Here is a 12,241-nt window from a genome sequence, read left to right on the forward strand (position 1 = left end):
TCTAAGTTATAAAGCAGGCCTTCATGTACTTGAGCTTGATGTTTTTGTGAATGGGATCTAATGTACAGTACTGTATTATAAGAGAGGGAAATCTAATATCTATAATTACGGCTCAAGTAAGCTACATTCCTACTGGAACTCTGTCTTCACTGAGCAATAATTGGCCGATCGCATAACTTGAACCAGCAGCCTTTGATAAAGGCTGTAAGTATAGCGCAAATAGTCACAGTGAAATGAAGTTCAGATAGGAATTTAAGGATACTTAGGTAGTCGAGCAAACGTTTGAGCGAGAATCAAAGTATAACAGTATGCTCTTAATATGTACAGTCACTACTAATAACACTGTAACCAAATCAACTTTGGAACAGCAAGCTTTTCTTTTTCTTTTTTAAAGATGAACTAGACTCAACACAAGGAAACATACACTGAGAGCAGCACACCACTATCTAAAGAACAAGCATTCCTAAATTCAGAAGTCCGTGTTGAACGGATCGAATAAAGTCTCTTGTTAATGAGCGGAACCGCAGTTCATGTTGAATGAAAGCAGCTGAAAGAGAGCATCTTGTGTCTAATATATCTAGGATGCGGGCATATTTGACCGTAGATAAGGCGGTTCTCCAGAAAATTTGATAATGTGATTGCCAATTTGCTTCCAGTTTTCTGGGGGGTCATTAATAACCCAGTTACTCAAATTCTTAGAGTCTCCAATAGAATAATAATAGGAAGTATGGGTTTCATTCCAAACTACCTTAAAATCACGGTACTGGGTATCTGTTCAGAAAATATTTGTCAATGGACTACCCGTTTTGATGCTTGTCGCTGTTACAGAACCTTCTTTGCTTTTGCCAGACTGTGATTGCTCTGGTGATTGTTAATACCGCGGTATTTGAGTAGTAGAGGACCCGCTGTAAGCCAGAAGTGAGGGGTACTCGGTTCTAAGATCATTGCCGTTCTCAGCTGCTAGACAGATCAAACAATAAAGGGCCAATTTTATTGTCAGGCCCTCCCGGGCATTCCAAGAAACTCTCTTATACTTCAAGATTCTGATTCTAGCTCTCAAAGCAGATTCTTTGACAGATTCATTGAGTGACATTTTGTCGGTAAATTGCTTTGAGATCTCCGACAAAGACAATACCCGTTGATGTGAGGCTGATGGCCTAATGCGGACAGGCCTTAGCAAGGTTTAAATAGGGTCGGGTGCCAGATAGAGTTACATAACCACAAGCTCTTTCTCCGTGATAACAAAGACATATCGATATCTATAAACAGCGCCATAATACTGAACTTGTTCAATAAGTCTGACATCATCTCTCTCCAGTGCGTCCTTGTAGGAATCATCCTCGCTGTTCCGGACTATGTTAATACCGCAAACTGAATCCCACTTGAACTTGGTATCACCAAGAATGAGAGCCTTTGCTCTGCCATGCTCATTCAAGTTGTTCTCATGCCCAGCGCCCCAGTCAGGTAAGCATCCCAATTTCTCCTAGACTCTTCCGCCCGAGGTGATGAATAGAGGCTTCAGTACTGCTGATACGGGAACCGTTATCGACATGCAGACGAGGTCAGATAAGCCACATTCATCAAAAATCTTGTTATAACCCGCTTTCTCATACTTTGTTGTGGCGTCAAACTGAGCGACTTGGCGGCTTAAATCACGTTCGAACCGCTCGGTAAGGACCTCATAATTGAACTCGGTCTATTCTTCTATATTTTCGATTGTGTCCTAGTCTTCGTTGAAGGTGAAAGTTGATCCTCCTCCACTAGGGAAAATGACCCTTGGATTGGGTTTAAGCAGGTAATTCAGTAGTGTTTCTGTCATGTTTGGAGGTCTTGGGAAGGACGAAATAATAGTCCTATCTTGCACAAAATAGACACATTCCTGTTATTAACTTATATATATATGCTCCCACGACATTTCTTAGGTAAGCATTTCGCTTCACGATGGCTGATCAATTGGTATCAACCCTGCTCCGCTACGTACGATAGTGCCATTACCCATTGACAATCCATATCCGATTTTGAGACGAAAGTGCATCCAATACCCACCAAGAGGCTTACAGCAAAAGACAGAGAGAGCAACGAATGATATAGAGGGAGATACAGGAGGGACAATCAGGAGAGAAACTGGAGGGAAAAACTGGAGGGAAGAATAAGAGGGAAACTGGAGGGAGAAATGGGAGGGAAAGTTGATACCGGTAATATGAGTAATACAAGTATTGTGAGTAATATGGCAATACTTGTATCGCTGTAATTTGAAGACCATTCCCTCCACCTTGTCCAGATCCTACATTGGACTGCAAAATGAGCCTCCGTACCAGGTGACGATCTTTCCCGCTTTCGAATACTACTACCCCTTCAGCTGAAGAAGTAGAAGCATCTTCTGCTGCGGATTCCAGCGACATGTTAGTTCCTCGTACCATGCCTACTATGGGAGAAGATAGGGATCAGCTTTTCCCTTTGCCGGGGTTTCTTTAGTTTCGGATATCCAGTGAGACAGGACCGACCATTCTACACGTCATCCAACAATCATTGCGAGGACCACTCGAATGCTTTCATCAAGCTACTCATAACTCAAAAATAAAATGCCTTCGGTTTTTTTGGTAATTTTGGATGGAAAAATTCAGGTACGTACAGTAGAGTTCAAGTCAGGTCAAGGGAAGGCACCTCTCCGCCTACCCAGTACACACCGCACCGCGATGGAAGGTACTATAATGTACCAACCTCCCAACCTGGGAGGTTCCCTCGCCATAGGATTCCATCATGCCCGACAATCAACTGTCCCTGGCGCGGATTCTGTTTGTTTTCCCACCGACGAGGCATTCGGGAAGAAAGTAACTAAAACCCGGGATTACTAGAACCCCAGATCGATGGCCCCAAAGATGACCCAATAGCAAAGCACTCGCAAAGCCAAATACCGGCTTTATCTCCCTAGCCTCCACTCAGCTTGGGTGGTTGGAATGGGATTATTAGTGTCAAAGAACAAGGAGGGAGAAAGGAAAAAAATAACGCCCGCAAATGGGCACCCCTGACGCCATCAAATAATTCAGCTGCTTGACAAAATTTTTGATATTATAAACATTACTGCAATTGTCCTGAAAAATAAAAAATTCGCTCCCAGGGGGAAAATGAAAAGCAGAAGCAACAGAAACACAGCCAACAGATGGCTGTTCAACTGGAAAAAATACACAGCCCTCATGAAAGTCTCTGCTGCAGCAACACGAGGAGAAGTTAGATCGTCTCGTTGACTATATTATATCATAGGCTCTCTTTCTTTTAACTGCTCAGTGTATCAACCTTTTTAAGGGCCACGGCTCTCTCACTTCATAACCTCGATTTCTCATCCATCATCTCGCAGACTTTTCATTATCAAATGCTCGCCATTTTATTTCAGACTGCTGGTTTATCTATTACTTGCTCCTCGAGGCTCTCCATTTCTGCTTTATAAAGAAATTGTTATGTCTTATTATTGTATCCAATCCAAGCCTTCTCTTCATAACTATGACAGCTTTCACTCCTCCCTGTTGTAGTCTACTGACGACCTCCTGGAGCATAAGATTATGGATGACAGTGCTGCTAAAGTATCTATATTAGACTGCCACCTGGAAACAGCTACTTTGGAAGACTATTATTGATTTTATTTAATATTCTATCTCCGGTGCATCCGATTTCTTTGAATTAAAGTAAGGTAACTTATAATAAAGTCCTCTCTAATGCTCTACCTACTGTTGAAGCTCCAAAGTCTTATAGAAAACTCTCACAGAGACTAGTGCATTATATATTATTTTCAAACTTTGAGTAAGTTACCTAATCTATAGTAGAAGGAAAAAGCTCAGTATCAGTAATAATATCCAGAGTACTGCTAGTTATTCTATTACTATAGTTAGATTAGTAAACTGTAGAGTAGAGCCTCTGGTATTAGTTATAAGTTTCTAGATTTGTTAGTATACAGCCAATGCAGTGGATATGTTATAAATTTCGTTATAATAGTTAATATGAATTATACATCCAGGGCCTCATTTTCCGGCAGAAAATCAGTATCTGATGAGGACTTTGCAGCACATAGTAACTAGTATTAAGTTAAAGATCTGGACTGTGCCCCTAATGTGACCAAGCTTATGTTTAATAGAAATATTTATGAAACTTTCTGGAAAGTAGAAACCAATCCCCGGATAGTAAGTATTATTAGTATACTCTACCAGATCCCAGCCTGTGATAGGACCTACTTGTCAGGGTAGGAAGCCTGTCGACTAGGTAAGGAATCGGCCACGAAACACTACAGATTCGTCTGGGAACGACAAAGGTAGCCTATATCCACATAGTAAACTGATCCTTGCGGGATCAGCAAGTAAAGCAAGAGGTTACGGCCTAATATCGACACCGAAACGGTCGTCGAACGCTATCAATGACCCCACGACTCATAGAGTCCAACTTCGCTGTGATCTGGGATGATTCCGGCCTCCCGGACCAGCCCGATCCTGATCTATTACCCAGTACCTGTATCCATAGCACTTATTTCTGAGTACTAATTAATAACTATAGATAATTTTATTTGTTTTGTTTCAAGCAGGGATTTATGTATACTGTTAGATTACTGGCTGTGAATGGCATCCCTTTGGTGTGAATTTATGGGTCTGGATTTGATAGTATATATTTGAGAATGTAGGAAGGAAGAGTTGGAGGTGTCTTTGATTAAATTTGGTGGAGGTCTGCCTCCATAATGCGCGTACTATCGTGATAAGAATGGCGGCATCATCGAATGGATTGATGGAAAAATCCTTCAAGAGGATCAGCTTCGAAATTGAGGACTTTCTCATACCTAATGAGGATCTGTGTTGAAATAAGCTGGGTTTGTCTGGCCCTCGTTTTCTTTTTTAATTTGGAGTATTATCTTCAGGATATGGGCGGAAATTCGACTCTTTTCTGATTGCTCCCTCCCTGTTTTTTGTTCTTTCTTTACCTTACTTTCTTAGGCCCTGGCGTGTATTCCGGCGTTTATCTGGCTGAGTTTGTAGACAGAAATGGGAAGCACTTTATGTAGATAACTAATCTATTCCAAATAATACATATCTGTGGCGCAACTGGCATCATGATGATAGTGAGGGGGCCGCCAGACCGTATCTGTCTGATTGGCGGCATAATCACCACCGTCACACTACATCTCATTACGGCTTCGGGCATTCAATTAATAATATTGCTTACAACAATCAGCAGTAAACTTACATAATATAGACTTAAATATATAGTAGGAATACCAATTTCGAATCACTGTACTTTGGCTCGGAACGCAAGCTGCAGCGTTGTTAGGAACAGCCGCGGTCTTTAGATAATGGCGACAATATGTACCTTACCGGGGCAGCTAAGAGCTCTCCACCAGGGACAGTCTCTCGGGAGTCAACACAGGCTGAAGTCTGATTGCTTTATATGAGCCTCTGAATAGTTATAAGAAGGCCAAGGGGGGCAAAACCCGACCAATTCTTGTGACACTTTGGCATCTAACGTTAGCCAGGCGACCATCCCTGCCGTATAGTACGTCCTTACCTCCAGCAAGTATTTCAATTAACGTTGATTGTCACGATGTGTCGCTCAAACATAGCCTATATTGTTGAGCGGCCGGATTCTAAGTCCTAGTTGAAGGAGTATAATCAGGAAGATGGGCTGGCTGAACGAAACACGATACGCTGTCGGGCTTAGGTTGGGTCAGAATTTCAGGGATTTTATATTCATTATTTCGGCCATCAAGGCTTGCGCGTTTTCATTCTTGTTGAGCAGCAAAGCGCCAACTCCTTGCGTCATCCCTCGGACAACCAAGAGACACAGAGGGGACATCCGATCGATTGGCAATCAACGGAGCAATCAACATCGCGGCTAACACCGAAATGATTTGACAGCGGCGTATAATACTATTCTGTATCATAGCACTAGAATATTATTATTAAATCATCTATCATAACTCTCTTGATATAGCCATACAATGGCGTAACTGTCATCTTACACGGCAGATAAGACCGCCTTGTTATATTACATTCTGTTATTAAAAGTGACAATTCCATTCCAGTCTAAATTACCCTGGATGAACAGCCCCTGCCTGACTGCTAAGTAAATATACTATTTCTAAATATACATCTATCTTATTACTGTTTTAACTCACTGGTTTCTCCTGAGGGGGTCTTTCTCAAAGTAACTTAATGAAGTGGAACTTAAGCCTGCTGTAAATACAGAACTTGGTAAACTCTCTATCTAAAGTACACACAGCTGTATATGCGCCTTGTGCTAACCATCGTGTCGAGGATCTCAAAAGATCGCGTTCTCATATTACGACTGCTGTGACTTACCCGTTGATTTATTCATTGTGTACCGTATTTTACTGCGGGTTTATGAGCAGGAATTCTTTGTCATACTTTGCACCTTCAGTGCTATGGTATTTGGAGGCAAATCATCAATCCTTGAGAGATGGTACAGTATATCTGCTTCCCTAATTAATGATGCCAGGAGACCGATTCACACATGGCCGAGGCTCTTCTGTTCTTGACGTAGTTCACCTTCAAGCCCGGCTGTCTTGCATTTTGCACTCTTGGCACGGCGCGTGAACTTCGATCGAGATCGAGTAAATGATTTGCTTCCTCGATGCCAGAGCACGGCATGCTATGCCCAATACATCATTGGACCGTAAATAATTGATGGGCAAAAGACCTGGACATACCGTGCCATGTAAGGTTAGTTACACAACATGCAGATCATATGAAAGGACTGTGCCTTCATTAGAGGCCATTCTAAGGTCATATTATCCAAGTAAATATGAGTGCAGTACCCCAACACCAGGACAAGGAAATCATATAGAAGGGGAGCACGAATGCGATTCGGCGTAGCTTGAAGCGGTTTAAACGGATAGAGTGAGCCATGAGAAGTATGGTCTACGGAAGAGCTAGGCGTAATATTCTTGATGCAGAAGGTGTGGCAAAAAGCGTAGTCCGGGAAAGCCAGCTAAAATTGGCACAGAGCGGTTAATAATCCATCAGTCATGTCCCCTCTTGCACTATAAACTAGCATGTATCACTCTCGCTACATTGAACGATTGCAGAATCCCGGGAAAGTCGAACAATGGAGCCCCTCTTGCTCAAGGTTGTTTATCTCTTCCTTGTGGCATCACATGTAAGACTCTAGCTCAGCAGATATAATACTCATGACTGGCTGATCTAATATATACAGATCGCTGGTGCGGTTAACTATCAGGTGTATAAAGACACAGATGGTGATATGATATATGGTTAATGCAGTGTATTATTAGTGATGGTTAATAGATGGTGTCTCACTCACAGGTGCTTGACGTACCAGTATACCCAGCCAATACCACTTCTCGGCTGATGCAGAAGAGGAGCACTGTATGACTTTAGTATACTCAGAGAGACAAAGCTGAAAACTCTTTTATAGAGAGCCAGTTCTATATGTTCGTTTAACTTTGGTTTAGCCCATGTCCAAGATACACCCGTCAATACTCAGCATTTCAAAGACGTTGAAAACGTGACATGTGCTGTGCCAGCGGATAGTTATATACGGATGTCAAACTAGAACCTGTCATCAATATTTATTTACAATTATGTCAGTATACAGGTTGAGATAGCATCGCCTGAAATAAGCTGTAACTTTAACAATATAGCAGGGTTCTACATCGATCTGCATGAAGTGTGGGAATCTAATAAAGCCTGCGGAAAAGGTCTTCAGTACCTGCAAGCTTTGTGATTATTATAATTATAATTATATTGAGTAGATAATCCCAGATAGCACCGTCATATCTACATATATTCTAGCCCTGGGAGAAGAGTTCCCTAATTCAGCCTAGACTTCTTACATGGTATGCCTCGGTTATACCAGTAATACTATAGTACTATACATATAGCATGAATTAGACATTGTATATTGGCTACAGATAGGGCGACGAACACAATATATTTATTGTGTATTCTAGTATTAAGAAACTAGCTGAGGCGGTGTACTTCCAGGTTGCGCTAAAGACTCAGCCTTGATGAGTCTGGAAAGCCAACACTAGCCTAGTGCGAACAAGCTTACCTTTTTTCCAGTGTATTTATGATATATAATTATAGGAAAACAGTACTGAACTATGAATCATGTAGGCAGGTTTTAGGGCTTACATGCGATTTATTAGAACCTAGTTAATTCTACATATGGTATGGGAGGACCGGCAACTTCCCAGAAGACTTTCAATTATTATACTGTATCGTGCCTATATGTAGGTTAGCTGGTAATGGTAGCCATTTAATATATAAGATAACAGATATTTTATTGTTGAGGAGTGGGCCAGATAATGGGCCAGATAGTTAGATTATAGATCTGGCGTTGACCGTGCCAAGACGGCCCCCAACGTGCCCGTACTGAGCCTCAATGGCTTCGCTCCGAAGACCCAGGGGATACAGCTCCGCCTGCTTTACTTGCCTTGCGATTCGCCTTGGGCACTTCGTGATCAAAGCTAACAAAAGGATCAGGCTATACTACAGTTATGTAATAGTTATTGATATTTAAATAGTAAGATCCTAATAGCCTTTACTTGCAGTTCGCAGCAAATCTTCGCATTCGATCAAGTCATGCTGTACCAACATTATCTTCTTATTTAATTCCCTTATTTTTCCTACAGTCCACACTGCTATCATTCTTCAACCTTATATTCTTCATCAACCTACTAGGAGAGATACTGCTTGGCATTGCCAGCTTTCTGTTCAATAAAAGTGATATTAATAATCTTGTTAAAACTAACACCCGGCTTCAAAGTCTTCTTAATCCTGCTTTGTATAAATTCAATATGACCCACTCAAAGAATTCAGCGCTGTTATAGACTGCAAGTAAGGAACAAGATACTACTGCCTGGTTATGCATACAGCAAGGAGCAGATCCTAATATATCCAATCAGATAAATACAATACTGTTATCTTTAACAGTAAACCATAGGCATCCAAAAATTATGAAGATCCTATTTAAATATAAAGATACTGATGTGAATACAGGCATGGATAAAGAGACCGTACCTCTATACTGCGCCGCACTTTTTGAGATAAGAGATATTATCAAGTTATTGTTAGAGGATACACGAGTCAATATGAACATTAAAGATAATAGATAAAGAGAAGCACCTTTGCATGCAGCAGTGATTGGAGGCAATATAGAAGTGGTAAAACTGCTTCTAGATAATCCAAGGGTTAATATTAATATCAGGGACCTGATACAATACACTCCTTTAGCGCTAGCTGTCCAAAGTAACCACACAGACACCGTGTGTCTTCTACTTGATAATAAAAGAGTAGATGTGAACTTTACAGACAGTAAAAACAGGATACCTCTTCATTTAACGGCAGGCAAAGACAACGCGGAAATTGTGTAGCTACTACTCCAGTAGCTAGAAGTAGATATTAACTACGTATGTGGCTATGAAAATTCAACACTATTATATAAAACAACACGCTCTGGATAAGTGGATCAGATGAAGCTACTTCTTGAACATGATGGAGTAGATGTGAGCTTGGAGAATTCTCGAGGCTTGATAGCACAACAACTAGCTGTATCATATGAAAAAACAGCTGTTTTGAGCCTATTACTTCGGACATCACTAACAGATCCAAAGTAAATGAGCTCTTAAGCTATATGAAAATATACTTGCCGGGTTTCACATACTTGTCTAGTATATACAATAAGGATTATAAGCTTATAGAAAGAAGACTACTTTTCCAAAGCTCAACCGCCGGGAAGATTAATTAAGAGTCATGCAATGTATCTAACTTTATAATATCACTCAACGGACTGTGTTTGATCTTTTCATTCTTATATTCGAGTACAGGTAAAAGTGGCGGATTTTCTATACCGCAGCGCAGGTCCGCGGGTTAGGGCTGCCATATACATAACGGGCGTCAAAAGATGCTTAAGCTCGGTCTGTGCCTGCGAATTCATTTATCTACATCGTAAGTTCCGCAGACTTGGATAACGTTGTGCTGCGGGCAATCACTGTGATTGAGCTCAGGAGTTCTTGGCTAGCTAAACGCATCTATTATAATAGTTTCACAGAGTTGTAAGGCATTGAATGTATAATATATACAATTTAGTCTGGATATTACTATAATCACTCCCTCTTCTTGGTCTGGAACCAGCTGGTGCTTTCTTCAGAAGGGCTTATCTACAATATTCAGCTGTCGAAAAGAAGTGATAATAAGGACCTTTTCGGTATGTACTCAAGCGAGCGCTGGGGCCAGAGCACCCTTCTACTCTTACCAGAATGGCGAATCTAGCCGTTAGCACAGAACATGCCAAGCCGCTTGTGAAAGAATACTATCCTGTATCAAGCTCCCGCGGCCATTGACTACAAACTACAAAGTAATCATGGCTGTGCATATGTATCAAGTAGACTAAGTAGCCATCATCCGTCACGTGGCACAACACTCAGCGTTCTAAAATAACAAGATAAAAGGCGGCTCATGGACTGGTCCTAGACCAAGCAAAATTATAACTCTCCTCCATATCAACTTCAAGATGGACACTATACCTCCGAAAATCCTGCTTGATATACTGAACAGACTTGACTTGAGGTCACTTTTAAATTTATCTCTCGTTTCGAAAGCCCTGAGAGCTGCAATACGCCCTACGCTTTCTTTCGGTTTCACTGGATGCCGTGGGGTAAAAAAAGGGCAATGAGCCTTTGAGGGAATTCTCTGCTCATCTTCTACTGCATCCTTCCCTTACCCGTCAAGTAAGGTCAGTGGAAATCGAGTCCATTCCAAAAGAATGCATTGGCGGATTTCATGACATACTTGAGCATCTCCTTGAGCGCTGCTCTAAAGTCCAGCATCTCAGGGTACCAGAGACTCAACAGACCGCGGAGTTTCTCCAGCGATTGTTGAAGAACACAAATCATCTACGCCAACTTCAGTCCTTCTCCCACGGCCCTATCAAATATTGGACGTCGGACAAGCTCTATCTTCAGAGTTGGCGCGCTATCTTTGGGCTTAAACAACTATCGTTTCTTTCACTCGTCCGTTGCTATGATCGGATGTACCACTCTGGGGTACCTGACATTCCGTCCGAGCTTCAAGTTACCGGAGAGCTTTCACTCCGTTCAATACCACTTGGGATTTACCATCCTGGCACACTTGATCCGAAGCTGCAAAAGCCTTGAAACATTTATACCGAGACATTCGAAATCGGCTTCCGCCCCAAACACTCTTTAATTGTTTAGAAGCCCCACTTGTAGATACTTAGCGCCTTGGCATCTACAATGCTGTTTTGTATGTTACCAGCACTGTATAATTCTGGAACTTTCGATTTCTTACAGTGACATGGCAGTACAATTGACACCGGTACAAATATCTCTAATTCATCGCGGACAGCGATATCAAATACTGCCAGCGTATGCCCAGGATGGTGTTATGCTTGCCCGTGTGTTCCAGGGATCTACTGATGCATCCATATTCGAGGATTTTGTGGAGCAGCTGCTTCATCATTGCGGGAGGTGGCCGGAGCCCAAATCTGTGATTATAATGGACAATGCATCGTTTCATCATACTGAGCGCGTGGAACAGATGTGCAGCGACGCCGGGGTGAAGTTACTGTACCTGCCTCCATACTCACCGGACCTCAATCCCATTGAGGAAATGTTTGCAGAGTTAAAGGCCTTCATTAAGCGTAACTGGAAGGTATTTGAAGAGGATTCTGAGCTCAATTTCGATATATATCTAGAGTGGTGCATCGGCGTTGTCGGTGCCAGAAAGCTGAGTGCAGAGGGTCATTTTCGTCATGCTGGGATTACTCTGGAACCACTGCCTCTGAGCTTCGACGGGATCAACCAGTGATCCAACACCCCGCTCTTGTGTCGATCAGGACCCCGATGACTAATCGGGACAACCCTGCGTGTCAAGAAGTCAGAGGCATTATTTCAGATAATATGTAATAGCTACGCCCTCATGAAACCTCTTAGAACCCAATTGTAGATTAGACTTTGAGCTTATCTAGATAACTAGCAAATGATGTTCCTAGGTTTGACTATAGAACTTTACAAATATCATACTGAGAGACTGGCCTTGTTACTTAATATCAATATACACCACTTCCTCTTTTTACTTTTTATATGTTCTCAAGGCCATGATTAGCCCTCTAACCGCAGCAGAATCTTAATTACACGTGTCAGATAACTTCATGGCTGTTTAAAGATATATTATTATATTATATATCTGAATCTAATTTAAAAATA

Source organism: Aspergillus sclerotioniger, assembly GCF_003184525.1.
Source record: "Aspergillus sclerotioniger CBS 115572 chromosome Unknown BO94scaffold_4, whole genome shotgun sequence".
Classification (NCBI taxonomy): Eukaryota; Fungi; Ascomycota; class Eurotiomycetes; order Eurotiales; family Aspergillaceae; genus Aspergillus; species Aspergillus sclerotioniger.